The sequence below is a fragment of the Tamandua tetradactyla genome, chromosome 14 (genome assembly GCF_023851605.1).
Source record: "Tamandua tetradactyla isolate mTamTet1 chromosome 14, mTamTet1.pri, whole genome shotgun sequence".
NCBI lineage: Eukaryota > Metazoa > Chordata > Mammalia > Pilosa > Myrmecophagidae > Tamandua > Tamandua tetradactyla.
Genome location: NC_135340.1, coordinates 86,165,985 through 86,192,474, shown reverse-complemented (window position 1 = coordinate 86,192,474; position 26,490 = coordinate 86,165,985). Strand labels below are relative to the sequence as shown.

Sequence of the window (26,490 nt, the reverse complement as noted above, 5' to 3'; positions counted from 1 at the left end):
TTTTCTTCCGTGGGGGGGGGGGGGGGGATAAATTAGAAGAAGGGCGGGGGAGGGATTTTCGAACGTGCAAAAGCCCAGATAATTCCCCGCTCCTCGCCACCTCGGGCGACCGCTATTGCAAGTTACCCAAAGGCTACGTCCCGGTCCCCCGTCGCCCCAGCCTCTTCCGGCCTCCCTAAAATGCCAGCCTTTGAGCCTCGACTCCCGCTCTCCTCACACCGTCCCCCGGCCCATCTTTCTCCGCGGTGGGCCCTTCGGCAGCCATTCAGTGGCTGGCTAGTAAACGGGCACGGGAAACTTTGTCAGGACGTGAGCTGCCCGGAGCTGGTGCCCGTGGAGGGTATTGGCTGGGTCCGGGTTTATGCGGGCACAGAAAACACGCAGCTCCGGCATGGGAGTTTGCCTTCTCTTCGCCGTTAAGGACTGGGCAGCGGCGGGAGTACGGCCGGAGGAAACTTAACACAGATGGGGCCAGGGAGGCTCTGGCAAAAGCCCACCCCGCCAAGGGGAGGGGAAGATGAGGGTGGGTGACTTGGACGCCCGTTTTTGTCTCCCCCTCGCAGGTTTTATGCGAGTTGGCAGCTCAGCGAAGGAGACCCTCGGGTTTAGGGCGGCGACGCTGACCGACTCCCCTCGTGGCCCCGCGGGGGCACCCGGGGCGCGCGGACTGGGAGGACCCCCTCCTGCTGGGGTTCCGCAGAGTTGGGAATTTGGGTAGTACTGCGTGCTGACCTTTCGCCCCTCCAGCCCGTTAAAAACCTGAATCCCTGGCGAAGGCAGGCCTTGCTTCTCCTTTACCCTGGTTCCGCCTTCGAACCTGAGTGAGACTTTTGAAAACAAGATCTTTTTGTGACACCCCCCCACCCCCCGCCCCAACCAGAACGCAGCTGTGGACTGTAGACGTGAGAGCGCCTTATGGCGCGCAGGGCGGGGGCAGGGTGGCTGAGGAGGGGAGGGATTGCCCGCCGGAGAAGGCCGGAGTTTCCGCGAACGATTTGCGGACGGTTTTCCTTTCACTGGCCAGAATCATCCCAGTTTGGATCCCGGGCCGAAGGATTTGGGGGCTAGGTGTGCTGATGGGGGAGGGGGCCGAGGGCCCGAGGGCTTCCCGCGTACTTTCCGGAAGCCCCCTCGGCGGAGGGGGAAAGGCGCCAACTAGGGGGGCTGGGGTCGCGGCTGGTGGGTGTGGAGGCGCGGTTTGTCCGGCAAGCCCCATAAAAACATTGTTGGCCAAACTGGGAGCCAGCTCGAAAGCGGGTCGAACCGGCTCTTTAAACTTCACCGAGTGTGTGTATGTGTGGGGCGGAGGTGGGGGGGAGGGGGGAGGGGGGAGGGGAGCTGACGCGCCGAACTGGGAGAGATTTCTCACGCTTCGCCCCCTCGCCTCCTAGTCTCCCGGCCCACATGCCTGCCCCCTGCCTTGGGGCTAGGTGGGGCGCAGATGGGGGTGGAGGGGGCACTTTCTGCATTTGGGGGAGGAGAAGGCAAGCTAACGAGGGACAAAAGGGGTGGGGGAGGAGAATGAATTTTTTTCAATGTTCCTTAATGCAAATAGCTCCCGGAGAGCGCCCCCTGCACCCCTCCCCGTCGCTCATCTCCCCAGGGCCCCCACGCACCCACCTTCGGAGCCTCTCCCAACTCTGTTCCGGGGGTTGGTGGCCACGCCGCGATGCCGAAATAGGACGAGCAGCCATGTTTCCCCGGGTCTCTCGCGGCCCGCCCCGCCCCTCCCCCATGGCGCTGCCGGCGCTGAGCGCGGGGCTCCGAACGCGGGCGCCCGGCTGCATGCGGGGCGCGGGGCGCGGGCCGGCGGAAGCCCGGACGCCGTGCGCGCGGAGTAGAGCGCGGGCGCGCGGGGCTCGGTCGCCCGACTGGCCTTTTGACTTCCCGAGGTGGTTTCGAGCTCAAGGTGTTTTGATTATTATTATCTTTTTGTTTATAACGGCTAGGTCTGTCGGGCGCTGAGCCCGAGGGGCGCCGAGGCATTATTGGGGAGCGGGTACAGCAGCCAAGGCCTAGCGCTCCTTTGGCACGACTGCCGGGCGCCGAGCTGCCATTTTGTCACCGTGGCTGTTGTCGCTGTGGGGGGGGGGGTGCGGAGTCTTGCGCCACCGCCCCGACGGCCCCTGGCGTGGAGGCGGGGTGGGGAACTGGCTCCAGAGATACCCCCTCCCCCAGTTGTGCTCGGGGTCGCTACAGGGGGGTGGGGTTTCCTGGTGCCAGTGGCCTGAGGCTCTATTCTGCAGGAGCGTCGCATTGGAGGTTGTACTGGGAGGGCGAGGATCCTCACTGCAAATACCACCCCCCATCCCCGTCGCTCACCCTACTTCCACCCCATCTCTCTCCAGTGTTTCGTGCTTCCTCCTGCAGGCTTTTTAGTTGTAGTTAAAGGTGGTCTCAAAGACAAACCTAGTATTTGTTCTTTCGGCAGAATTGATAGGAGGGTGGAGAGGAGAAATTAAACATGAGGTTTCTTTTTTGGGAGGAGGGGAGGTGTCGCGCACGTGATTTTGGCGGCCCTGATTGAAGCCAAGGACAGCAGCCGCGTACCCGGGAGGGACGAGTTGTCGGTTCGTTGGGGAAACGCCCTCCAGGGCTGGGCTCTCCAGGAAGGTAGGTCGTGCTCGTTTCTGGTGGATGTTGCAGCGTTCTGAGTCCCCCTTGCACTTCTCCTGCCCACTCCCAATTTGATTTTGCCCAGGGCAAGACAGCTATAGTAGTAAATGTGACCTTAAACCAAAAGAGAGGAAATAATATTTGCCTTTAGAAAAAGTAAATGATGTCTTTCTGCTATTGACTACAGAGCCAGGCAAGGCGTGGCTTTGCGCCCTCCAGATGATGGCATCTCTGGGACTTTTTAAAAGGCTACATCAGTGTTGGTCAAACATCTCGATGGTTGAACTCTGGTGGCTGCTTGGAGACTCTTTCATGGCAGTGCCCAGCAAGGGCGGCCTAGGAAGCCAAGTTAACTTTGACCTTGGAATACATGACATACTGTTTTCCAGGCTGACTACTGCCTAATGGGGTTCAAGTAGCCGAATATTAACTCCATTTTATGCAGGCTGACCAAGAATCCACAGGCAGAAAATTGAGGGTGAACTGGGTCAGCTGTGTATTCTTGCTGCTGATGGTGATAGTTTTGGGTCTGGGACTCCACCTTGTACCTGAGTCCTGGAACTACACAATCCTAGGTTTGAGTCTCCCTTGCTGTTTATTAGCCCCCTGACCAGGTCAACTTACCCTGCCTTGTTGAACCTTGCTTTCCTTACCTGTAAAATGGGAACAATAATACTGTTTAATCAGTAAGTGACAGAACTGGTTTGATCTGGTCCTCAGTAAGTGCTCAGTGTGTGACAGTGTTTTTCTCAGATAGCAGAGTGAGATGAGAGATGACTTTCGCCATCTCCGTGGTTTAGAATGTCATCAACAACAAAAATAATAGTTAATGCAGAGCACCCGTGCTGTCAGGACAGTTCTAAATGGATCATACATATTAACTAATTTAATCTCCGTAACAACCCTGTGAGGCAGTTGCTATTATTATCCTTATTATACACGTAAGGAAATTGAGGCAAATGAGGTTGTAATATGACTAGTAAATGGCAGAACTAAGATTCAAACCTCTGCATACTCATTCTCTTTACTACGGTACTCCTTGAAGTGCCCTTTTGAGTAAGACAATAGGGAAAAGCTTTCTTGTTTGCAGCTTTGGAATGGTGCCACCTTATGAGGGAGAGAGTTTCCTGTCATTGAAGATATCCACTTGTAGACTGGATAGCGTCCTGGTTGAAGATACTGGGGTGGGAGCTGGAGGGTTCAGTATCAGAGGGTAGATGGATTATCGTTTTAAGGGGGGAAGCCATATGCTTTCGGAGTGTGGTTTAGAATATTACACCTGGTTAGACTGCAACAGTGGTCTTTTAGGTGTTGGAAAACACCTAGCGCATTTTGGATAAAGAGAAGGACAAGCAGGAGTTCCTCTTAAACAGTGGCTTATATGGGATCTTTCATGTAATGCATTTTCCATTTTTATTAGTCTCTCTCTGCAGCCAAAAAACTAAATGGATTTGGCGTGTCCTTGGTATCTGGGACTTGGTTTCTTACAAGCAAAAGTTCATGGATCGTCTCATTTAATTCTCCGAACAACTCCTTAACAGTTGGCTAAGCAGTGTGATGTCATTCCTGTTGTGAGAATATCTTCTGAGTTTTGAAAGACAGTGAAACAACCAGTAGGCAGCAGAGCTGGGTTCTCCTACTGTAAAACCAGAGGCTCCTCTGGTGAACAGTAGGAACTTAGAGGGCTGTGTAGTTCATTGGGTCCCAACCATGGCATGTCATCAGAATAACCTGGGGAACTTGTGAACTACACATTCTTGGGCTCCACTTCTCGAGCTTGGTTCATCCACCTATGTATGGCCTAAGAATAGTTTGTACAGATGATCATTGCAACTGATTTTATAACAAACACTAGCTTTGAACCCAATTAAGCAAAATGTTATCTCTTCCCCAGAAATTCCATTTGTTGAATTAGCTGATTTGTATTTTTTTAATTATGCTCAATTATTATAGTTTGAATTTTATCAATGAAAACTTGGTAGTAATTTCTTTTCCCTTGTTTTATGTAAGTACCTGTGGAATACCTTCACTTTTGCCCCTGGCAAAATATATTGTCTGGCCCTTTGTAGGAAAAGTTTGCTAACCCCTGATTTAACAGATTAAGGGGCTAAGAAGCTAGAATCTCTCTACATTTTAAGGCATGTGGCAGGCCATACATTTGGGTGATGCTTTAGGGGTCTTTCCAAGTCCTCTTGTGTGTGCCCTTGTAACTGGTTGATGTCTAGCGGAAATCAGCCTCATTCTAAGAACCTCAATAAGAAGAGAAATGGTCCCTGTTACCAGTTCAGTATTGAGTACCCCTTTAACCAATTCTGTGCAGTCAACTGAAATTCTTTATGTTGCATACTCAGAATTATTTCAAAAGATTTTTGCGTATGGTGTAGTAGAATAGTGTTAGATTTTAGATGTCTTCTCAGAACAAGAGAGAAGCTTTGAACTGCAACGGTTGTAGCTTTAAGGCCTGCAGAAGGTGCAGCAGCTGTGTGTACCCGGTCGCTGTCATTGGTTCCTCAGAGCACAGATAATTGAAAACCACAGATAATCCTGGAATCTCTAATTTTGGTCTGCCGCTTGTCCGCCATGTGTGTTTCCTGGGGAACAAACCAGCAGCAAAGTGGCTTTGAGTTTCAGAGCCCTTATTTCTACCTCTCCAGCCTCTTGTGCCTGAGCAGATGAGCAGAAAGAATGGATGTAAGATAGGCCAGGCTGAGGGGAGGAGGTGATAAATCCAAGAGGATGAATTACATTCCCCATAACTGCAGGCCTGTACTTCAAAGGACAGCAACCTCCAGACCCATTTCCTTCTCTGTTGTACCACCAGCTTCTCAAGATGACTTCTCTGGACCTACATACTCTGTCATCCTCATTTGCAGTGCCATCAGGAAAGACACCTGATTGAGCCTTTGGGGCTGATCATCCCAGAACTTGACTCTAAATTAATCATACTACATTGAAATAAAAAACTTGGGGCTATTGGTGATCTTTTATAGAAATTGAGCCCTCGTGGACGAACTTGGCCCAAGTGTTTGAATTCTGATTGGATTTAAGAAGTTCAGTGCTCTGCCGGAGGGCAGAAGGCTCCTTACAGATATGTGCTGTCGCTCCCCATGCCATTTTCACTTGTCCGCCCTCTTTCTATCTAGTTACCTTAAGTCTCCTAGGAAGTACCCTATACAGATCTCTTCTCACCTCTGTCTTCCTCCCACAAACAAGTATAGAAACATGGATTTGACTCTAAATTTGTATTACATTGGAAGGTCATTATGCTGCAAATATAAATATCCAACAGTGATGTGTTCATTAAAGAGATGCACTCTGGCAGGTATGGAGACTTGTGAAGGCATCTGTTATTCAGAACTTATTTAATAAAATTTGTTCTAACCAGATGAGCAAAGTGGCTCTGGGCCACGTTCCTCGCCATGGAAACAACCTCATTGTACTGAACTATCGTCCTGATATCTGTTAATACAAAGTCTGTAAGTGAGATAAAATGTCTTTATTTTAGTACACTAAGTCCTATCTTATGCTTGCTGGGCTACGACCTGCAACCCCAGTGTTTTCATTCAAATTACTATATCTTCTCAGCTGCCCTGGCATACTTATCTACCCTCTCCTTCACCAAAACTTGCAGAAGGCAGCAGATTTAAGAGATCAGTTAATTTACTCTACTATTAGTTACCGTGATGGGGATTAAAGTCAGCAGTTGTCATTCCCAGAGTTATTGGCATTTGGTGATTCTAGTTTGGTGAGGAAATGACCAGAGAATTCCTAGAAACTTGGGTTCTGGTCTAGCTTTGTTATTAACTAACATTGACAAGTTATTTGGCTTCTCTAGCCTTTGTTTTCTCCACTCTAAAATGGGGGTGTTGAATTAAATCAGTGGCATTCAAACTCTTTGTTCCTAATGGTAAGAATTATACCACTACCCAGCATATGCATGCATGTTTTAGAAAAAACAACCAAAAGTTTCATAAAACTTATTATGTGTAAATAATAATTTCTATAACAATACTAGAAAATTGTAAATAACAAATTTCTATTTGGCTTTGACTCATAAATTGATTTCATTAATTGTTAATAAAAAGATGACTGTTAAAGTTCCTTCATGATCAGGTATTTTGTGGTTTGATTTTGGGGAGTAAGAAAATGCCTTTCTAGCTTTGTAAAGTCTTTCCACTGAAGGACATTAAGTTATTTCTCCTGCTTTTTTAAACTAGCCTTTCTCTGGATTCTCAAACTGGTCTCATTACTTCTAGCCGTTTCCTACCCCAAACCTCCTAATGATGACCTTTAGGAATCATTATCCAAAATTCCTTTCCTGGATAGATATTTTCCAAGATTATTGGTTGTGCCAGTGACCCTTGGCCAACCATGTCCCCCCACCCCCTTCTTTGTACTCTTAACACTCCAGAATAGTACACCTATGGAAAGTGCCTTTGGGACTTCCACATTTTCTAGCACTGAGACAGAAAAAGTTGTGGAGAGACGAGTGTCCCCTTTAAGCACTGGGCTTTTGCCTCCCCAGACTGCTTGGGTGCACATCCTTTCTCTTCCACTTTAGGTTTGTATCTTGTACACACCTCTGCCTCACAGTGTCTTTCTTTTTGTCTCTATAAAATGAGTATCTCAGAGTCCCCATCACACAGTTGTGGGTACAGTGAACAATTAGTAAATGTTAGTTGTTACGGTCTTTTCACTAGAACACCACATGGCATTCGCTTATGAAAACAATCTTATGTTGTCAAAAATATTAAAAGATAACTTTTTGGCTCATCAGGCAGAGTTCTCGCCTGCCATGCCGGAGACCTGGGTTCAATTGCTGGTGCTACCCATGCAACTAAATTAAACAAACAAAAAAGATAACTTTTGTTTCAATGGAAAAAGAAGTTAAAAACTAGAGTTTCAAACTTGGCAGAAGAGTTATTTTTCTTGCAAGAAACTTAATAGTAAATATATTGTTTCTAGATATGAATATAGCTGTAGTATCTAAACTTCATGGAGCAGGCTCCACGCTGAATTCCAAGTAGCTTCTGCTGGGGTTGAGGATTGTCACAACTCACTCCTACTAGGCAACACCTTTCTTACTACCTTCAGCAATGCTTTGAGTCTCCACTCCTCAAATTGTTGGCCGACTCTCCACCATTTCCCTCCTAGCCAGTGGCCTTACCTTCACAGAGAAAATTGTAAGCTCTTGGTTTCCTAACAAGTTCCTAGACCTAACCTGCTTAACTGCTCAGCTCTGTTTTGAGTTTATTCTGTCTCTGCTCTTCGGTTTTTCTTTCTTCCTCCTGGGCATCTAGCCATTCCTCTTGTTTGGATCCCTCTCAAGCTTAGGACGTTTCTCTCATTTTAAAAAAGCAAATAGAAAACCTTCCCTTGACCCTGTATCCCGCAGTAGCTATTGCCCAGCTCTCTCTTCCCAAATTGTCTATAACCATTTCTCCATTCCCTCACCGCTTTCATGCCTTAATGCTCTTCACTCTGATTTGTTTCCTAAACAGTTCTAAGAATCCCTACACCATCTTCTCTTACATAACTGAGCAGTGGCATTCAGCATGCTTAACCTTCATGACATAGGTTCCCTTTCTCTGGATTTTCTCCTACTATTTTTGTGACTCCTCAGTTTCTCTTATCTGATTTTTGCTCTCCTTTATAGATCCTTAACATACTGGACTTCATTAAGTTTGAGGCCTGGGGCCTTTATTCCATATTTCCTCCCCAGGAAATGTTGTACTCGCTGACTGCTGTAGGTACCTTGTGCTGCCCAGGATGTGCCATTACATCTCCAGTCCCAGTCTCTTATGTAGGCTTAGGATCCACCTGGGTGTACCCAAAGGGCCCTACACCACCATATCCAGATGGAATCCATAAGCATTGTACCCCCCTCTCTGCCCCACATATGCAATCCTCTTTCCATCCATCACAAGTCCTGTCTATTCAAAATACCATCCTCTACTGCTGGCCAGCTCTTCTCCCTGCATCAGTCTGGCCCCTTGAAGCCAGGCCTCAAACTTCAGCCAGAATAATGTTATCAAAATCCAATATTTGTATAGTAAATTTAGTTTACTGACTCCAGTTGCTGTATGCTGGGTGAGCTGGGTTGAGGGGTGGTGAATGGGCGTGGGGGCGGGGTGTGTTACGGAAGATGGTATTGTCTAGATCCTGTGGTGGAATTATGGAGATAAGACATAATGCATATGAAATAAAGATGAAAGGAAACAAGGTGTGTGCTTAGTAAAGAAAATTTCTACCTTAGCTTGTCTCAGAACCACCTGGGGAGCATTTTAAGAAATTCCCAGGCTTTATCCCAGCTACTGACTCAGGATCTGAAGGTTGTGACCCATCTGTGTGTTTTTAGAACACTCCAAAGGGGACTCTTTATAAAACACAGTTGGAAACTACCACAATGAGGTAGGGTGTGGCGTTTCACAGCAGATAGGAAGAAGTAAACTAAATGGATATTAGAAAAGAGAAAATTAGAGCAAAGAAAGTGGGAAATAGGAAAGAAGGTGTAAGATTAACCTGCTAGGATGCAATAACCCACTCTTTGGTTTGTTGTCCCCCTCCCCAAAACCACATAGCTATGTGGAATGCACACTTAAATCCACATGTGTGCTCATCACACTTGTAATTTTTCACTTACCTGTATCTCTTGAAGCTGCTACTAGAGGTTGAGTAGGATGTTAGTGAGCAAGATTGGACTTGACCCATCCACATTCTCCAGGGAGTTGAGAAGTGGCTTCCAACTCGAATTGAATTGTGTCTTCCAGAAGTTATGTTGAAGCCCTAATCCCAGTACCTCAGAATGTGGCTTTATTTGGAAATAGGGTTGTTATAGATGGAATTAGGCAAATTAAGATGAGGTCATACTGGAGTAGGGCACACCCCTTAATCCGGTATGAGTAATGTCCTTATAAGAAGAGGAAATTTGCACATAGACTATCAGACAGATGATTTGCCAGCAGGCCACCACCACAAGCCAGGAGAGAAGCATAAAACAGCTTTTTTCCTACAGACTTCAGAGGAAGCTTGGCTCTGCTGACTCCTTGCCTTTGGACTTCTAGCCCCCAGAACAGTGAGAATAAATTTCTGTTGTTTTAAGCCATCCAGTTCGTGGTACTTTGTCACAGCAGTCGCAGGAAACTAAGATCAGAGGTACTTAAAGGGACCTCAGGGATATCTAGGGATAGTAGGCAGAGCCTGGGGGCTTCTGTGCTCCATTGCTTAAGGATATCCAGTAGGTCACCTTTCTGAGCCTCAGTTGCCTCATCTACAAAGGATGAATAAAATAATACTTGCTTCCCAGGGGTTGTCAGAACTGAAAGAAATATGGGCTGTGCCAGTTATATTATGGGCAGCCCCTGAATGTGAGTAGAGTCTAATTGGCCTGCCCTTGAACAAGCCATCTGAATGGGGCAGCCAGCCTGTCTGAACAACATTAGGTGTCTGAGCTTATGTGTGGTAGGAGCAGTTGTTGGAAGAGCTGTCTTTGCCCCCCATGTGCCTTGGAGGTAGGAGGGACCCAGGGGAAGGGTAGAGCCCCTAACTATTTATCAAGGTGGGGTTGAAGTGACGATACTCAAGCTGTGGGTATTAGCTGCCCCAAGGCCTTCCTTTCCCGAAGTGCCATTCTGCCCGACTTGCCTTTTGGGTCTGCATCAGCCTTTCCTGCTTCTCAGCTTCATCCTAGCTGCAGGTCTGCCCTCCCAGTCCTTCCATCTTTCATTCAGAAGCTCCTGAAAAGTCACCATCTCTGTAAAGTCTGCTTCAACTTCCTGGAAGAAAGGGAACAAATTGTGTCCATCCCATCTGGCATAAAGGTACATCTGTAGAACTTCCAGGGCACACAGCACTCTCTTCTCAGCTAATTCTGGTAGTGCCTCAGTTGGGTGTGCTTTTGGAGCTCCCTCTTGATTGGGTCTGGTCAGTGTCTTTCTCCATACCTCCTTCCAGATGGCAGTGTTGAGAGCTTTTAGAGCCTACCACAGGTACATGGGTACCTCAGGAAGACTTTAGAATGACATCACATGTGGTTCTCTCTTCCTACCTGGCTACCCATGGGAAGGATCTTTCTGTGCTGGTACAGGGGGCCTGGTCCACATGGACACAGACAACCAGGGAGTTTCTTCTCTGTGATTCCCGTTCCCTGTGGAGATTTGGGTGTGCCCAGGGTGTGGCCTTGGCAGAATGGGCAGGCATGTACTTTTAGTAAAGCCCCCAGCTGTCTCCGATTGGCCCGGAGAAGCCAATCTGTACAAGCTGGCCTGTAGCCATGATAACAGTGGTTCTGCTCCTTTCAGCCCCCATCTGATTTTCTGCTCTGTTAGAGACATGCCTTAGTGTCTTCTTAAGAGTGCTGGTATGTCTACATTTAAGCACAGTGTGTGAGTCTAGGAAGGCTTCTGTAGGAGGAAAGTTCTTGGGGCTGTGATTTGGGGTAGGAGTAGAAGCACAGCTCTGGGAGCTGGCCAGGGGTGGGATGGCAGGGGCTAGAATGGAATACTTTCCTCTTTTTTTAAATATTTTCATTGATGAATCTTAACACACAAACATTCCATACATGGTGTACAATCAGTGGCTCCCAATATCATCACATAGTTTTGTATTGATCACCACGATCATTTTTTAGAACATTTGCATCACTCCAGCAAAAGAAATAAAAAAGGAAAAACTCATATATACCATACCCTCCCTCTCACTGATGACTAGTATTTCAGTCTACCCAATTTATTTTAACCTTTGTTCCCCCTATTGTTTATTTTTTATCCATATTTTTTACTCATCTGTCCATACCCTAGATAAAAGGAGCATCAGACACAAGGTTTTCACAGTCACATAGTAACACTGTGAAAGCTATTATTATACAATCATCTTCAAGAACCATGGTTACAGGAATACAGCTGTACAGTTTCAGGTACTTCCCTCTAGTCACTCCGATACACCATATGCTAAAAAGGGAATATCTATATAATGCATAATAACCTCCAGATAACTTCTCGACTCTGTTTGAAATCTCTCAGATACTGGCAGTTTATTTTGTCTCATCTCTTCCCCCTTTTGGTTGAGAAGATTTCCTCACTCCCTTGATGCCAAGTCCCAGCTCATCCCGGATTTCTGTCCCACATTGCCAGCGAGATTTATATCCCAGGGAGTCGTGTCCCACATGTGGGAGGGAAGGGCAGTGAGGTTCACTTGCTGTATCAGTTAGAGAGGCCACATCTAAGCAACAAAAGAGGTTCTCTGGGGGTGACTCCTCAGTCTAATTTTAATTAAGTTTAGCCTGTCCTTTACAGGAATAAGTTTCATGGGGTTGAATAAGTTTCATAGGGGGTGAATCGCAAATTCAGGGGCTCGGCCTGTTGATTTGGTTGTCTCTGCTGCTTGCAAGAATAACGGAAATTCTCCAAATGAGGAAGTTGAATATTTCCTCCTTTCTCCCCAGTGCCCAAAGAGGACCTTGCAAATATTCACTTCCCAGATTACTCTAGAGATGTATCAGGGTATCATACCAACCTGAACAAACCAACAAAGCCTTACACCCTTTTCATGATTCCATGTATTTACGATGTTCAAGTAAGCTGACCATACAAGTGAAATTAGGAAATGCACTACCCAAAATACAAATTTTGCACCAAATAAACCTCTCAGGAAAATTGGAGTTTTAAAATATGGACAATATCATCCTTTACCCTGTGTTCTGATTTACCTTAGTCCTGTCCAGATCAGTTTCATGCTTTCCTCTTAAAGCTGAGGGGGCATTTGGGTCAGGGCAGGCACCTGGCCTCCGTGGATACCTAGGAGCCTTGCCAGCCAATTCCAGCCGCAGTATAGTCACTGACAGGAGCGGTCAGCCACAGAACAAGGTTGGAGTGGAAGTGAGAATGTGCTTCTAGGCTCCAGTAAGGTCTGGGTCCTTGTCTGAGAGAAATCCACAGCATCAGAAACCAAACTTTTATTGGGTAAGTGCCAGGAGACTCATTACAGCCACAGATGTCCCTGATGATGGGCAGTACTTAGCTGACCAGTGCCTGATATTAACCAGAGTTATGGTGATGATTTAGGCAAATAGGAAATACTGTGGAGGGGTTAAATGGCTTGCCCAGAGCCACTCAAGATGGTAAATGGAGGTGCAGGATTGAAATCCCTGCCTTGCTGAGTAGCCTTAGAATGACTATCACATTTATTTATTGAATGCCTACTGTGTGCTAGATTCTGTTCTGGTTGTGTGGATACAGTAATGAACTGCCAATACATCATCTGTGCTGCCCACATGGAGCTTCCATTCCACTGGGAGAAATAGTCAGTAAACCATCAAAGAAAGGTATGGCTAAGTACCATGAAGGCAAAGTAGTGTTAAGGCGATGGGTGATCCAGGAGGGCCTCTCTGAGGAGGTGTCACTTCCATATTCACTTAAGTGATCTACACTGGGGTTCAACCCCCTTGAACCAGAACCTTAAAATACCTGATCTGAATTATCTTCCTGATGAGGAAACTGAGGCCTGGTGAGATTAAGATACAAATTTATGAAGTGACTGATGGGAAAGATTGAATGAACAAAAGAGGGACGAAATACAACCAGCTGATATTCTCTACTCATACTTGGGCATTTTCCCAGGCAGACCCTCCCACTTTTTCATCCAAGAATGTCTTTTATTTGGGGACTTACGCTTTGAAAGATTTGTATTTCCAAATTGCATTTATTAACAGTAGGTTGATTTTCCCATTTATGGTGATGTGTTTTGGGAGGGGTCAGAAATTAATGAAATACGTCTGTATCTGACAGTCAGCCTCCAGGCAAGTGCTAACCACCTGGAGTTGATTTTTTTTTCAGGCCAAAGCAGAGATGCTGCCCAACTTTGGTAACCACAGGCTCTCATTATAGATCAGAGTGGGATTTCCATTGGTCTTTCTGAAGTAATAGTATTTCTTAGAGAGCCTCTTATTACATTTTGAATTCCAGCTGGACCACACAGGCTTTCCCACTCTAGTTTGGGGGTCCAAGCATCTTCGGGTGGGCTGGAGGGACCCTACTGATTCCTCTGACCAAAGATGGTAAGGCTGGACTCAGGCCTCCAGGTTTTATTTTAAGGGAAGAGAGGCCCATAGTTAAATCAGAGGTCACATGCCCAGTCACTGACCTAGTCCAATCTGGGCCGTATTTTGCTGATAATAGTTTTCATCTAAAAGTAGCCATCCTGCATGAATTTGAAGTGTGGGATGAAGTAAGCCCATTGGGAAAATGACTTCCTAGCATTTTCTAGGGGGTCTGTATAGTGTAATGCTTTCCACATAAAGTTTTTAGTTTTTCTTACCAACCCCGCCACCAACCTTCCTTATCCCTGTATGTTCCTTTAAACCCTGGATCTGTTCTTAATGGAGAAAGGTAGCAGCCCAAGTTCAGGAAAATGAGCCAAGGAGACTGATATAATAGCAATGTATTAACATGTGGGTAAAGAGACTCAAAAATATATTATTATATCTAATTGTAATTCTGTCTTCCTTTGTCCCACTGAGTCCCACTGCCCCTCCTGATGCTCTGACCACTCACCAGGCCATGCCTGTTCCTGTGCCTTTGTATTGTGCTGACCCAACATGCTCTGTCTTCCCTTTTTCCTGCTGGCAAACTTTTCATTATTTAGGGCCCAGATACATTTTTCTCCAGTCCCTCTGCTGTTCTGCTTTGAGCTTCTAAAGGAAAGACACTAAATTTTCATCTTTTTACCAAATATTGAGAGAAATTCATATCTTTATGTGTTTTTTGACTATTTTTTGAGTGCCTATGTGCCAGGTACAGAAAGAAACACTGCAAATTGAGTGCAAATTCCTATCTTAACATGAAGGAACTGAGGCTCAGAAAGGTTAAGTAACTAGCCCAAGGTCATACAGTACTGAGGGGCTGTTCTTGGACTTGAGTGCTGTGCACATAATCTCGAGTTTCAGGTTTGATCTCCTGCCTTCTAGCCACTTGAGAACTGCTGATAATACGAAAATATTCTGGACTCCTGACTTCCCATTCCTTTCTCTTCTTTATCATAAAGTCTGCTGCATTCTTCTCCCCTAGGAAAGCCAAACAGATGATGCTGAAACTTGTGATACTTTAATGTCTTATCGTGAAATAGAACACAGAAATGTAAACAATAAATGTGTGAGCAGTGATTTTTTTTCTACTTTTTCCTCCCTTTAAATGATTATTTTAGACTGTCAGGGAAATCCCAGTAAAATCAGTTTTTCGTGTGCCTGCCCATTCCTTTACATGCCAGTGTCTTGATAAATGTGTCTGAGTTTCGCCTTATGGCTCTGGCATACTTCAAATACTAGAGCTTGTGCGCACAGGTGAGAAACATACCCAGGGGGGCCTTGGAGTCACTCAGGAGAGTCTGAAAAGCCTCCCTATGGATGATTAGTTGGGGGTGGGGAAAAGGCCAAACCATTTTCCAATGAAAGTAGGTTAAGACTTAATTAGAGACTTAGGTTGCTGCCACAGAATAAGTAGCAATATGTTCCAACCTTCCTTAAGGAAACGACGGTGGTGGTGGTAGTTGAGCGGGTATGTGAATGTCCAGTGTTTTGCCTGACACACTGGTTTCCCTTGCCATCAGAAAGAGCAATTGTTGAATGGAAGGGTAGGTTGGCCACTCATTCCCAAACAAGGAGACTCCCCATGAGTATTGTAAACAGTCCCTTCACTTGTTTGGCCCTTATAGGCTGCACCCACCTAGGACAAAAGGCAAGGACATCTTTATTTTCCTATCCCCAGAGCTTGGCACAGAGTCTGCCTCTTAGTAGGGCTAAGTAGAATGTACTGAACGAGTTGAGGTTGAGTAAACTGTTCACACAGGTAGATAGAAGTGAGCCTGTTTACACTGTGGGACTCCAAGGGTCTATTACACTCTCCTTAGGTCAGAAGTAGGGTCTGACTACAGCTCTCTGTTAATAAGCTGACTGAATACAAAGTGGCATATGCACAGACCTGTTTATTGCCAAATTATTTATTATAGCAAGAGACTGGGAGTAATCCAAATATTCATCAGTAAAGGACTGGTTAAGAAAAATGATGATACATCCTCAGAGTGGAACTTTATGTAGTTGCAAATTAAAAATGAGGGTGGTTTTTATGTACTTATATTAAAGAAACCCCATGAAAAAAAAGGCAAGGTGAATATAGTAAATAGTTTGCTCATTTGGGGTAAAAGAGAAAAATAAGACTGAATTTACTTATATATATATCAACAAACTCTGGAATGTATTTAATGAGTAGAAGGGAGAATTAACTTTATCTTATACTTTTTAGTTTTTAAACCATGTAAGTGAATGTGTTATTTATTCACAAACATGGAAAAGAAAAATGGAATAGAAGTGACCTGGACAAGATGCTCTACTTGTCTGGGCTTAGTCTCCCAATCTGTATAGTGAGGAGATGGGACTAGATCAAGGCTTCTTAATCAGTACTGGGATGTTGTGTACTTTGCTGGCTTTCTTCACCTTTTCCAGGAGACCCTGACCCTGTCCTAGATTGGTCTGTGATCTCCCTTCCATTGCTGGCCTGGCCTTGACCCTCTGATCCAACTAGGACCAACTAGGCACCAGAAGTCTTGCCTTTGAGGTAGGCCTGCAGCTGGATCAGCTTAGGGTGTTTGAGAAAGACCGGGGTGGGGCAGAGAGCTTTCTGCAGACATCAGGCTATGTACCCATCCCCATTCCTGGGAACTTATCCTCTGAACACATTACCCTGGTATGACTCAGTGGTTCTTCCCTCAAAGTGAAGGATTACAGTGAAGAGAGACTGTTTGGGGGCATTTGGTAAAGTGCTATAGTTTAATAGGAATAAAAAATGGCGGAGTGTTTCCTTAGGTTATTTTTAATGCTTTTCAGTTCAGCAAACGTTTATGGAAAGCTCAGTATAAGGCAGTAGCAATGTGGAGGATTCAGAGTTGAATAATACATCTGTTCTCTGGGATGTGAAGCCTTGGGTAAGAGATTTGCTCATAAAATTCATTACAGTAACCTCTGGGATGGCCCAGTTTACACAGTGCTTTCATATCCATTGTCTCATTTAATCCCATGAAGCTAGTAGGATTTGTAGGGATTCTTCTCCCCATTTTACAGATGAGGAAACTGAGTCACAATGAAGTCTTGAAAATCACACAGTTCCAAGTGGTAAAACCTGCAATTAAACCAGTTTTTTTTAAAAATATTTTTATTGTAAAACCTTAACAAGCAAACATACAAACATACTTGACATATATTCTATACATGGTGTACAACCAGTGGTTCACAATATCATCACACAGTTGTGTATTCATCACCCTGATCGTATTTTTGAACATTTGCATCACTCCAGCAAAAGAAATAAAAAAGAAAAAACTCATACACACCTTACCCCTTATCTCTCCCTCTCATTGACCACTAGTATTTCAGTCTATTCAATTTATTTTAATCTTTGTTCCCCCTAATTTTTGTTTATTTTTAATCCGTATTTTTTTTACAAACCTGTCCATACCCTAGATAAAGGAGCATCAGACATGAGGTTTTCACAATCATACAGTCACATTGTAAAAGCCATATCATTTTACAATCATCTTCAAGAAACATGGCTACTAGAACACAGCTCTGCAGTTTCGGGTACTTCCCTCTAGCCACCACAGTACACCATAAACTAAAAAGGGGATATCTTATATAACATGTAAGAATAACCTCTAGGATAACCTCTTGACTCTTTGATACCTCTCAGCCACTGGCACTTTACTTTGTCTCAGTTCTCTCTTCCCCCTTTGGGTCAAGAACGTTTTCTCAATCCCTTGATTGTGGGTTCCTGCTCATCCCAGGGTTTCTGCCCCACATTGCCAGGGCGGTTTACACCCCTGGGAGTCAAGTAGAGGGGAGGGCAGTGAGTTCACCTGCCATGTCAGCTTAGAGAGAGAGAGACCATATCTGAGCAACATAGGAGGTTCTCTGGGGGTGACACTAAGGCCTAAATTTAAGTAGACTGAGCCTATCCTTTTCAGGGATAAGTTTCATAGGGGCGAACCCCAAGATCAAGGGGTTGGCCTACTGATTTGTGAACCAGATTTTTTTTGTAAACCAGATTTTTTGACTACTTCTTACGTGCTCAAACCCAGTCAAAACATTTTTTCATGGGGTATTTTCCAGGGGTGTAGTGTAGGCCCCTTTCTTCCTGGAAACAACCGGAAAGCCTGGTGCCATGCCTAGTGTGTAACTGACCCTGTAAATACTGTTGTTGGAGTGAACTGGAACCTGTGGCTTAAACAAGTAACATTTCTTTAAAAGAAGCAAGAATCAAATCTCATAGCATTTTAAGAGGTTAAGGAAAAACCAACAAAAATCCAAGGTTCATCTTGTTGTAGGACTTTGTAATATATAATAAATTCGTTTATTTAATAATTGTTGGACTTTGTGTACAGCTCTTTCCAGACTGTCATTTAATGGCCTCTCCTTCATATGCTAATAGGGACAAGAAGCTCACTAACTTTCAGAGCAGCCCATTCTTTGTTGTGAGTCAGAGCATTTAAACACCCTTTTACATTCTATACTAGGCAAACAAAAAGATGCCTTTGAAATTTCTGCACACTGATATTAGTTCTTGAAGAATACAGAAAAAATGTGTTTCCATTTGTACGTGATACTCTTTTAAAAACGGTTGAAGACAGTTCCATAGGGTCACTAGCCCCCCCCCCCCCCCCCCCATACACACACAGCTAGTTCCTTCGGTTCTTACAATGTCATGGTTTTCAGACTCCTCTCCACCCTGGTTGCCTTGCTTCAAGCTTTGAATGTACATAGTAGAATTTAAGGTTTGGTCCCTTTGGTGCAGTGGTTTGGGACCTTGGCCAAGTAACCTTGGTCCATTTCACTTGTTTCTGTCAGTACATCCTGGGATGACCTTTTCTGGGTTGGTACCATGACAGGGGCCTCCTGATGACCTCCTGATGAAAAGTAAAATCATTAGGTCCTTTTAACATTTTCTGTCACCTAACCTTTTCCTGACTCTTCAGGATTCATAAATTTTAAAGGTTTTTGTGTTTTGTTTTGTGTTTTAGCATTTTGAGATTAAAGCAGCTGCAGACCTGTGAACAGTTACTCTTAATTTGTGTCCTGTTTTGAACAACAGTAAATACAGGTAAAATTCTGTCTCCAAAAATTGGGTGAAAAGGGTCAGACTCAGGAAGTCACCCAAAATCTACAAACTTTTCTCTTTTTAACTGCCTGTCTTTTATTCAGTGCCTGACCTTCTGTCTTTCCACCTCCCTTCTCTGTTCCAGAAATCCCTCCCAACTGTCCTCCCAGCAGCTCCTCACCTTCGCATTTCTTCCCTACTATCTCACCTCATTGCTTCTCATTTTTCCCCTTCCAGTTAGCAGAAATATGGAACTAACATTTATTTCTTAATATCTCTTGCACTTCAGTCACTAATACCTTTACCTTAAGTATTTAATTTACAAATTTAGGCAAGTTACATATTTCACATTTCTCTTAAGGGAGAAAAAACTGAGATTAAATCACTTCTTAGGTTTGACCCTTGGTTCATTTGTTGTAAGTAGAAAAAAACTTACAACCCCAATCTTATGTTCTTCTGTATGATTGGCTCCTGATTCTGCCCAAATCAGTAGTTTCTGATTGGAGGTTGCCACGGCTTTTGCTTTGCTTCTGTCATTGCCAGTGCTGCTGTTATTTGGGTAGAGGTGATGGGAAAGAGGGACAAGGTCGAGGGTTTCGTCTCGGAGGCTTTTTAGCTTTTCCCTGTCTCTTGCACTTCCAGCCCTCCTGGGGTGTACATGAATATGTGGGAGGGGGCCAGGATCAGGCCTTAATTCTGTTGCATGAGACATGGGGTTATTTTCCTGACACCTATTTTTATTCTCCATGTCTGTGTCCTCTTGCTTCAAGAAGTTAATCATGAAGAGGCTGTGGCTTTGGGGTGTGGCCTCCAACTAGTTCTTGAGAACCACCCAACGTTTGACTCCACAGTGGGCTAACTTTGTGACCTTGGGTGACTCACTCAGTTGGTTCCCACCTATCTTTGTCAGTTTCTGGAGGAGTTGTATTGGATCCAGCTGTTTCCCAGAGGTTGAAATGATGAGATCCTTTAAACTCTTGAAGCATCTTTTAATAGCCAACTGGAGATTGGGCACATGCCCTCACAAAGGCTGTGGGAAGTGCCCCGGCCTCTAAGTCTGTATGCTGGGAGTCTTCTAAAATGAGTTATGCTGGGGTTGGGCCAGGCAGAAGCTATGATTTGCCAGCTTAACATATCTATGATGAGTAAAACTGGGGAAATGAGGTAACTTTTGCTTCAGAGGCATTTCTTTCACTCATGGATACTGTATCAGCTGGGACAGAGGGCCTAGGGAAGTCATTCTGGTATATTTTTGGTGCTTTGTCCCAGAGTGGTTTTAGTGGGTGGCTTTCCGGAAAGCAAGTTTAAAGGGTTAACCTAGAATCTAGATGATTTTTCCAGAGTCATTCCCCACCCCCACCCCTTACCCCTACCTCTGGCTTGAGTGGCTCATTCACATTTGACCAGCAGCAAGCATTTACTGAAAGTCCATCTCTGGTTGGGAACCAGGTATGGGCAGAATGTTTGGGGGAGGGGCCTGAGGAAACACTGTCAGATGTCCTGTTGCCTCGTACTAGCTTTCCAAGGGCCCTGGTAAACAAGGGCAGGTTCCCTGAAAGGGACTGAATAGATCCCACTGTTTGCAGATTTAATGAGGATGATGCCTGGGAAAGTGCTTTGCAAAGTGCAATGCATTGAAAAAATGACAAGTGGTGTCACTGTTTTTTCTGCTGTAAGTTAGGAAGGCTAGCTGAGGGGTGAGGCAAGGACAAGTTGCCTTGGGACGGGACTGGGGTTTTCATTGGGGAACATTGTTGGGTGAAGGGCTAGAAATCCTACTCTGGATTTGCATTTGATCCCTATAGCCATTAAAGGCTTTTGAACAGGGGGGTTGCAGGATATGATGTGATGTGATCAAAGCAGTATTTTAGGAAGATATATCAGGATTAATCCCTTTGGTCTTTAGGTCTTCTTCAGTCTTCTAGTGGCTTTTCTGTTGCATGAGGACAAGTGCTGTGACTTTTTAATAAGATCATCATGGATGGCTGTGGTTTTTAGGAATCACATAATTAGTAAGCTGGGAATGGGACCCCATGAACTGAGGTCCCTGCTCCCTGCTGTCAGGGGGAGCTTGGAAGCCACCTGATGCCTGTGAGATGAGATGACAGGCATCAGATGAGACAATGCCAGACTCCCACATTCAGAACCCAGCATCCTGGGCCTCTAGAGGTTGTTTTTGTGATCATGGTGTGTTTTAAGAGACCAGATGATTGATTTTTGCAGTTCAGTAATTACCCGGGATAATTGCCAGTGTCCCAGATTTCCTTTCTGGCATCCTTTAATGATGAAGCCTGGTCTCCTTTGGCCCATGAAATGTCACCCTTCCTTTTGAGGGGCAGCGATGGAGTTTGGATGTAGGGTGCACACTCATACTACAAGCATATGGACCCATGGTAGTTTGGAACTAGAAGGGACCTCTCAAATGTGTCCAGGCTTCATTGACCAATGTACGATTAAAGGACTTGGCAAAAGCTGCAGGAGTGGAAGCAACTTATCAAGGATACACAGCAGGTAAAGTGGGGACCAGAGCCCAGGTTGCCTGATGTGCCCCTTTGTACTGTGCCTCCGTGCTTCTTGTCTCCCTTTTGTTCTCCTGGTTACTGTTCAAATAACAGTTGCTTGGACTAGTGCAGTCATTAGACTCTGCTTCCACTTTCTGCTTCTCCAGGCCTTCCAAGACCCAATGGAGATAAGGTGGAAACACCATTTGGAAAAGGAGTTTAGATTTTCACTCTGTCTTGTCACCCTCATCTCCCCCTCTCCCTATTCCAAATTCCAACGAAGTCAGACCCAAGACTACTACTCCTTCTTCCAGGCCCCCGAAACAGGCCTCTAGACCTATTTCTTCAGTTCTGCTTATTTCCTTTCCTGTACATACTCTTAAAATCAGGCAGGGCTAGTGTAGGGGTTTGGGCAATCAGTGAAGGCTTCCTGCAGGGGGAGGGATTGACCAGTCCTTGATCTAAATTCACTGGAAGGGAGGAATGAGGTTTAAGGGAAGCAAGCAAAGACATAGCTTTAAAGAGATGCCCAGCTCTGCTAGGGTTCACCAGCTGAACAGGCCCATTCACCAAGCGCTGTCTACTATCCTTCTGGCTTGAGGAAGCATCTGCAGTGGAATCACCAGCTCCTCTGCCTTGCCCAGGCAGAAACCACATTTTCCTCATCTGCTGCAGGAAGGAAGTAGGAAGCCAGTTCCAGGCTGCGCAGGAGCGGGTCACAGGGTTTATGTTAATGCCTCTTGGCCAGCCCTTCCCCCAGCAGAGTGGCTTAGCCTATTACCCCAGGCCCTGGCCCACAGCTTAATTACCACTGCCGTGTGCCTCAGCTTCATAATTCCCTAAAATAATAAGAGATGGCATCACCCTTCTTGTCACGGCCATGTGCTCCGCGCCTGTGCCTCCAGGACTGTATTGTATAAAAAAAAATTTCAGAGGCAAGAAGCTTTTTTTTCTTGGAGAGATATCTATTTGTTTTTAAAGTAATGTGGGTTTTAAAAAATCTTTGAGAGGTTTGGAGACATGAGTGTTAGATACTGTGGACTTTGCAGAATTGCCTGCTGTTAGCAGAAGCTCCAGAGCTACATAGATGATCTGTTAATTCGTGGTCTTACATCAGGAACTGTGATTTCTGACCCAGGGTGGTGGTTGGTGCTGCAGAAGGATTGACCAGCCTAGGTTCTTGGGCTCTAGCCCCAACCCTGAACATTGCATCTTCCTCTGAGAAAAGACGGCTAAACTAGTTCAGCATTTTGCAATTTTTATATTAAAGTTGTTTTTTTATTTCTTTTTTTTTTTATGTGATAGAAAAGAATTGTAACAGTTAAGTTTGGTTTTCAGTTATTTATATCTTTACACACAAACATGTGCACTGAGCCAGTGCTATGGTTGTGGTCAGAAAGCTCTAAGTTTAGGGCCTTTCTTGCTTTTGAAATGTCCAGTTTTTCTTTCCTGAACCTTGACTTTTTCCCCTATGAAACGTGACAGGTGTTTGCAGGGTGTGCCCTTATTAACATCGAGGGAAAACTAGATTTTATGGCCACAATCACAAAATCGCTAATTTTTTTTCACTATTAACACTTTTGTGAAGACCATTTCCTCTCTGCCATGGTGTCTCAAACAGTTTGGCCTTCTATCTAGAGATGGGATCTGCAACAGGGGATGGCCCATTTAAAAGCTGACCTATTTAAAACCCATGAGCACCAAAAAATACAGGGTCAGTTTGATTTGAGTCTTCTCTTCTGTGCAAAAACTGGAACCTGAAAATTAAATTGGTCAGGGATGACAAGGTTGAAACCACAACTACAAGTATTTATTGAATTCTTGCTCACTGAAGGAAAAGAAAATCAAGGCTCTAGATTAGTAGAAAAACAAAACAAGTAAACACGGTATACATGTGCAGCCTTTTGCTGATAGAAAATCAAGAGGAGTGTGTTTTGGGCATGACATTTTGGTTCTCCAACTGTTTTGAGACCTCGTGTTTTCCATAAGGAAGGCTTGCAGGTGGCCTATTCAGATCTACTAGCCAGCCTTTCGTGCCCATTCATGTGCATTGGCTATAGGCATAGCAGTAAAAGTAGCTATAGGTAAAGGGGAAGACAAGTGGGGATTTGACCAGGTCTGCCTGACTCTAGATCTTGCCTTTTGTCCTCAGAAAGTGCTGGAATAATAAACAGTTCTCACTCTGAGCTTCCTTTTCTCTGGTCCCATCCTTGAGAGGGCCCTGTTTGGGGCCCAAGCTGTCCATTTTAATCATAGGTCTTCACAGGGACGGGTGCTTCATTTAATGCTCTGTTGTTGCCATCTTGAAATTCTTAATCTTGAGCAGGCGACATTTTCCTTTTGTATTGGGCCCTACAAATTATGTAGCTCGTCCTGGTTTTTATATATTCCATTCCCTTGCTTGCTGTTTTTGGTTACCTCTACTTTGTCTATGTAGTGTGCCTATCCTATCTGTGGTGGAGGCATTTGAAGAATGAACTCTGTCCCAACATCAGTCCTGCTGCCTAGCACACTGAACTATAGCTGTTTGTCTTCTCCCAGGTCTCTACTGCACCTCTTACAGGCAAGGACTCCAGCCTTGGCTCACTGTAGCCGCCATGTCCTGTTGGCATTTTGCCCAGGAGAACAGCATTTCTGTGCACCCTGTGTGGATAGTGGTTTCACACAGCTGGGGCCCTGTGTGCCGAGCACTGGGTGAAGTCTGGAGGAGCTTGCACCATTGACTTGCCTCCCAGGAGCTTATGCTTGAGTTGGGGGCATAGACACCTAAAAAACATTTTTATTGTTGTTTATAAAAAATAATGCTTGTTCAACATTTATTCACCTAGTTACAATGCAAGTTTCATGATGGTTTGACTCACTACCTCATTCCCAGCTTCTCTTATTGTATCTGGCACAATAAAGAAGACATTCGTTAAGCGATTGCTTTAGTGTCCAGCTCCCCATTAGGCTGATTACAGAGGACAATCCCTGACTGAGGAGGATCGAATGCTTAATAGACAATTAAATGATTCATGTGGCGGCTGCCCTCACCCCCAGGATGCTCAGAGCTGGGTGATGGGAAGGCTTCCTGGCGAGGGGGATTTGAACTAGAGTTGTAGTTCAAGGGTGAGGTGGGAAGTGATGAGATTGGAGGAAATGGGGATTGGGGGGTTGAGAATGGGGGGCCTTGTAGATTATGTTTAGGGACTTGAATTTTTTTTCCAGGAGCAGTGGGAAGCCAGGAATATTTTCTGTAGGCTGGAGTTTGCACTTTGTAAGTTAAACAGATATTATCTCCTTTCTGTAGAGGCAGAATATCGTGCTTGGCGATATAGCTAGGTCATTGAGCCGGTTGGTCCTTCGACTCCACGTCAAAGCTTATTTCCAAGTGGTCCAGGCTGCCTCCTCACCACTTCCTTCCTCCCAGTCACAGAGCCCTGCTTTGGAGGCAAAAACAGGCTTGAAATGACAGGGACCAGGGCTGCAATATTGAGAATGGAGAGGAAAGGTCAAATTTAAGAGTTTTAAGGACAAGATTTCACAGTTTTGAAATAAGCAATGGTTGTTCCTTAAGAGTTAGTAACACATACATGTTTATAATCAGAATTTCAGCTCCCATTGTTGAGAAATGACTGATGTGTCCCCTTACTTGGGATCAAGTTTTTTCAGGAAATTCAGGGGCCCTGGCATTGCTGAGCCCCTCAGCCATTTTACCACCTACTCCATTTCCCGCAATCTGATTTCTTTGGAATCTTCATTGCCTTCCCAGTCACATCTTTTGGGGACTGAGTATTATGAATATGAGGGGTCCTCTTGAGTGTTAAATTTGAAGAATGAAGCATACAATCCTGTGTAGGTTTGTTTTAGGGGATTGAAAGTTCTTTATACTGAGTAATTCCAGTTGTTGGACTAGAGAAAGTAACCACATTCAGATATTTTTAAATGGCCAGTAGTATTGTAACTCTAAACCCAAAGTACAAATTTTCAGTTTAATTTTAACTCCTTTAACTTTGCACTTAGCTCACACCCAGGACTTGGCAAAGGAAATGGGCCTTAATTTTTTTTTTTTTCCTTTTCTTTCTTTTTTAAACAGAACACACCCTGGATGTGAAAGGTATGTTCTTTTCATTTTGAAGGTTTTTAGAGCAGAGGCTGCCCAGTACAGATGAGAGGAATGGGGTTGGAATTGCAACAGAAGGAGTTAAGAATCTTAAATCTCTGGGGTCAGAAGTTTTGAAACATGTTAGCCTATCCTGAGACTCTCCATGGAGGTGGGGGATGGGCTAAGTAACATTCACAGGTCAACTGTTGAGCTGGTGATTTTGCTTTGCCTTGTTTGATTTGTTTAGACACTTCACAGGCAGCCTATCCTGCTGTCCCCAGTGTAACACACCATCCTGCCTTGCCTTGCAGAAGAAGTCGTGGGCTCCCCACCATGTGGCTTTAGGCTTTTTGGTGATATTCACCAACCTCAAAATCAAAGTCCTGACCTCTCCCTTTTCTCTTTGATCTCACCTCAAACAGTGCTGAAACCCCTACCAGGAAGGAAGTACACATGCAGTGGGCATTCCAGAGACTCTACTACCTCGACTATTAACAGCCATCTGGTCCTTCAGAAACCATAGGGTTTCTCAAGTGAATGGGAACATCTTTTCAGCTCCTGGAGGAGAGAGCTTGGTTCCCAGACGCTTCAGGGTCCCTCCAGATTCTTGCTTTCTGACTGCAGCATCATCTGAGCAAGGGCCCAGCTGGGTTTTGTCCTTTGGTTACCAAGGAAGTGTAACCAAAGGACTGTGTAACATCTGGGACTGCTAGAAGTGGCGCCCACCCAGCTAATGGGACAGCTGGAAAAGGGGTTAAAGGGAACAGTTGTGGTTAAGGGAACTTCTACACTTGAGTTGATGTTCTGGGAGAGTTTGTGCCCTTTTCATCTTTTTTTTTTTTTTTTTTTTTTTTTCTGTTTTATTGATAATGGCCATTCTGGTGGGTGTGAGATGATATCTCATTGTGGTTTTGATTTGCATTTCTCTAATAGCCAGGGAAGTTGAGCATCTCTTCATGTGCCTTTTGGCCGTTTGTATTTCCTCTTCTGAGAAGTGTTTGTTCAAGTCTTTTGCCCATTTTGTAATTGGGTTGGCTGTCTTACTGTTGTTGAGTTGAACAGTCTCTTTATAAATTTCATCTTTAAAGCCAACACTGACCACCTTGATTAGTATGTACCCCTCTAGGGTCAAGTCCTGAGATTTTAGGATAAG

At 44.9% G+C, this 26,490-nt stretch overlaps 1 protein-coding gene and 2 long non-coding RNA genes across 3 annotated transcripts in view; 2 read left to right on the top strand and 1 right to left on the bottom strand.

Annotated features, from left to right (window-relative positions):
* The window catches only part of LOC143656319 (uncharacterized), a 60,326-nt gene extending 58,606 nt beyond the window's left edge, over window positions 1-1,720 (bottom strand). Inside the window, exon 1 of the long non-coding RNA XR_013162455.1 lies at window positions 1,621-1,720. This is a non-coding gene — a long non-coding RNA (uncharacterized LOC143656319). The remainder of the gene's footprint in view (window positions 1-1,620) is intronic.
* ANP32A (acidic nuclear phosphoprotein 32 family member A) overlaps window positions 1-26,490 on the top strand; it is a 43,419-nt gene that overhangs the window by 1,069 nt on the left and 15,860 nt on the right. The gene's annotated exons all lie outside the window — the stretch shown is intronic.
* Window positions 37-26,159, top strand: LOC143656320 (uncharacterized). Its single transcript, XR_013162456.1, has 4 exons — window positions 37-1,068; window positions 24,461-24,509; window positions 25,329-25,349; window positions 25,760-26,159. It is a non-coding gene; the product is annotated as an uncharacterized LOC143656320 (long non-coding RNA).